The following is a 4,048-nucleotide window of genomic DNA, read 5'->3' on the forward strand; positions in this document are numbered from 1 at the left end:
GCGCTTGTTGTGTGTGTGGTGTAAACCCCTTTGAGTCAGCATTGACTCCCGGCATCTATCTTTCGTGGCAAGATTTGAGAAGTGATTTGCCATTGCCCCCTTCCCAGGGCTGGGAGAGAGCCATTGGTTGAAGGTCACCCAGCCGGCATCATGCCCAAGGCAGACCTAGAACTCACAGTCACCCAGCGTCTAGACTTATCCCTTAATCCAGTGTTTCTCAACCTTGGCCACTTGAAGATGTCTGGACTTCAAGTCCCAGAATGCTGGCTGTGGAATTCTGGGAGTTGAAGTCCAGACATCTTCAAGTTGCCAAGGTTGAGAAACACTGCCTTAATCATTACACCCAGCTGGCTCCTCCTCTTTAGAAGTGAGAACTAGTAACGCCAAAACTTTCCCGCTGAGCTGACTCAGATGTTCTGTATCCCAAACCCACCCAGGGACAATGTCCCAGGCACAAGGAGGGGCCATTGGCCGAGGAGCCCCGCTGAGGAATCCCCTTCTTGCAAGAGCCCAGATCACCAGCAGCTCCCCCAGCCCACCCCAAGGGCTTCGGGGCCAGCGGAGGTGTGAACACAGCTCCGCTTGGCTCAGAGCTGCTTTTATCCCCTCGAAGCAAATATTTAGCAGGAGGTCCTCAGCCTCTCAGGCTGCAAACGGGGACTGGGAACCTTTGGGAATCCTGCCATCCCAGCGCAAAATCCTCCCGGCGGAGGAGCAAGAATTAAACCCCGCAGTGGGAGATGGCCACTTCGCAGCTCCTGGGAAGGCGCAGATAAGGGCATGAATAGCGCTGCTTTCAGAAATGCTTTGTATGGGGTCCACGGAAGCGCCCCCCCCCCCGCCCAGCAGGGCAGGAGCTCAGGCTCAGGGACCGAGTCTCACTCTGGACTTGGAGCCCCAGGGGAAAAATGGGAGGAGGGGTCCGTATTCCTTGAACGGACGGCGCTTCTGAGCGGCTGAAGATTTGCAAGCTATGCTGAAAATCTTCGGGTAGGCCCTTCGGCAGCCTCCTCCCACCTGACGCCTTCCGGGTCTCTTGGCTCACAGCCCCCGTCGTTCCCAGCCAGCATGGCTCGCCCTCCGGTTCAACAATCAGCCCGGGAAAGCTGAGAGACGGAGCTGCTGCTCCGGTGGGCGCTACACCGCAGGCAAGGAGGCGCCCTTCGCGCGCCCTGTTTCTCCTCCAAAATCGGGAGCGCGGCTGCCTCTCAAAGCGGGGGTGGGAAACACTGCAGGTGTCCCAGGAATCCTAGTCCTCCCTCGACGTGTTGCAGAGCTGAGCGACTGGCAGGCAGCGAGAGGCTCCCAGGCCGAATCTGGAAGAATGAAGGTCAAAGGAGGCCCTGACTGCTGCCCCCTGCTGGAAGGTCCTGCGTTCCGGAGGGAGGGAAGATAAAGGGAAGGAGAGAAGGTTAGAAAGGAGGAGGGAGGGGAGGAGTGTAAGAAATGGGGAAGGAAGGAAATGGGGAAAGAAGGAATGAAGAAAGGAGGAAAGGAGGAAAGAAGGTACAAAGGGGAGGGAGGGAGTGGGGGGTGCTGGGCTTCATTGGTTATGCAAAAACCAGCCCCCCCCCCGCCTTCTCCTTCCTGTGTCTCTCAAAGGGGCTCAGTTCACAGTCAAACTAAAGCAACATGAAGAATAACCAAGATTCAAAGTTAAGTCCTCAACTTATGACCATCATTGGGAACAGAATTTCCACTGCTAAGCAGGGCAAATGTTAAAGTCACTCATGCCCAACGCTACAATCTTTTTTTTGGCCATAGTTGTGATGCAAATCACTACAGTTGTTAAGTGAATCATTTGGTCATTCAGCGAATCCAGCTTCTCCCTCTGACTTCGCTTGTTGGAATCCCACCCAGAGGATGCCAAATGGTGACCAGTCGCCCAGGGCCTAAATTTTCATCACATGACCATGTGGATGGTGCAACGGTCATAAGTGTGGAAACAGGTTATAAGTCACTTTTTTTCATTGTTACTATAGCTTCAAATGGTCATTAAATGCAAGTCGAGGCCTCCTGCAAAGACCTGGCTGGTTCAGGCAGCCTCCTGCCCTCTTCCCAGCCAGGGGCTGCAGGGGGGAGAACAGGCTGCCCCTTTCCAGAGGGCAAATTTTATGAAAAAGCCCAAGGAACAGAAGCTCCCCAAAGGCTCCGGGGCTGCCCAGCCAGTAGAACCCAAAGGAGCTTTTCCCCAAAAAGCACAACTGGACTTTCCTGGTTTTTCCTTTGAAAGCATTTCGCTCCTCATCCGAGAAGCTTCCTCAGTTCACCATTTGGTTCTTCAGGAACTGAAGCAGCTTCTTGGATGGTGGAGAATCTCCATGGGCATCAGAAGTATGAGGCTTAGTGGGAAAACAGCCTCGTAGCCCGGTTAAGTGTGTTGTGTGAATGCAGCCAAAGAGGCAGCTGGAGGCTCTGCCTGTGTCAAAACAGCCAACAGGACAATTGCGACTGTGCGGTTGAAGCTCCACCTCTCTGAAGGGATTTGGGATGCATAAGGCATGGGGGGGAAGGGGGGGCTTTGTGGGGCAGCCGGAGCGTCCCCAGAATGAGGGAGGGTGGCTAGGATGGCTTCTGCCAAGCCAGGATCCCGGAAGAGTGAAGTGATCCGTGTGGGGCTCTCCCAACCTGCCCTCTGGAAAGGCCTCCAGGGGTGGAAGGGCTGGAGAAGCCGCCCTGGGCAGCCAGCCTCCTGGGCCCACCGGAGGAAGTGGGGGGCCTATAAAAGGCCACCCCAGGACTTAATTCCTTTCAGATGCTCAGCAGGGAAGGGGGGAGGGGTTGTCACTGTCTTATGGGGGACCTAACTGCACGTCTTCCAGATCCCGCAGCCCACCCACCCCTCCAATTCCCGCCCCCAGCCAGGCAGGCAGCCCCAGTCCCCCCCCCAACCCCTTTCCCTGCCCAGCGGAGTTCCCCCTGGCTCCCCCAAGGAAAGGCCACAGCCTGCCCAGACCCAGAGCCAAACTGGGACCCCTGGAGTAAGGGTCTCCCTTCTAGGTCCTGCAGTCACCCACCTAAGAGGCTGGGAAGCGGTCGGAGCCCCACCACCCACCCATGGGAAGGCAGGTCTCTCCCACTCCTGCTCTCGTGGGGGGGGGGCAGGCAGGTGCCTTTGGCTTTAAAATATTTCAGTCACTTGATTTCATCTTCCCAATTGGTGTTATCTTCCCGGGGCCCTCGGGGACAAGGACGGTTAATTAAAAGCCGGATAAATTAATGAGTAGACCAAGACCAACGAAGAACAAAGAAGGGGGGCAGGAGGCCACGGACGCCCAATCACCCCAAATTCAGGCCTCCCCTCCCCCCCCACAGCCCAAGCACGGAGTGATCTTACCCCGCTTCCCCCCCCCCCCCACTCCCCAGCCGAGGCGGCCCTGCTGCCGGCAAGGCTCTGCCGGCCTCCCCCCCCCCCCCCGCCCGCTCTCCGGGCTGCGATCATTAAGCAGGTAAGTGCCGTAATTGACTCCGAATGATGCCAAGAAGAGCTCATTCCGGCTAAATGGGGGAGGGGGCGGGCCCCGCGCGCATTTGCATAATAATGGCCTAGGAGGCGCCGCAACACGGAGCGCTCGGCGGCTGCTGCTGAATCAAAGGGCTTCATTAGCATTTAATTCCCACTCTCGCGCTTTGCACGGGGAGCCAAGGAGCCGCGGCCGGCCCCTCCCCCCAGCAGCAGCAGCCCAGCCCACGGGGGCCCCAACGCTCGCCCACCCACCGGTGGCGGCCCGAGCCGGGTCCCTATCCTCGGCGGAGCGGTCATCGGCCGCCTCTCGGGTTGTGGAGACCTGCAGCCGCTGCAGTTGGGGGGGGTCGCTCGCTGCCCAGATGCCGGCGGGGCCCTTGAAAGCAGTCGCGGGTCTTGCGAAGCCCCGGACTGGGCGGAGGAGGGGTGGCTGGGCCCCGCACGGAGCCTGCCCTGAACTCCCTCCCGCCTCGGATCCCCTGGCGCCGGCCTCCCGGTTGCGTCGAGGGTCCCTTCCTGTGCCTGAATAGCTTATTAACTTTATTGTCAGCTCGCGCAACTGGAGTTGATGGGCAGGAACCC

This window comes from Thamnophis sirtalis, unplaced genomic scaffold (assembly GCF_051295495.1).
Source record: "Thamnophis sirtalis isolate CommonGarterSnake01/CBP01778 unplaced genomic scaffold, rThaSir2_p1.2 scaffold_2, whole genome shotgun sequence".
Classification (NCBI taxonomy): Eukaryota; Metazoa; Chordata; class Lepidosauria; order Squamata; family Natricidae; genus Thamnophis; species Thamnophis sirtalis.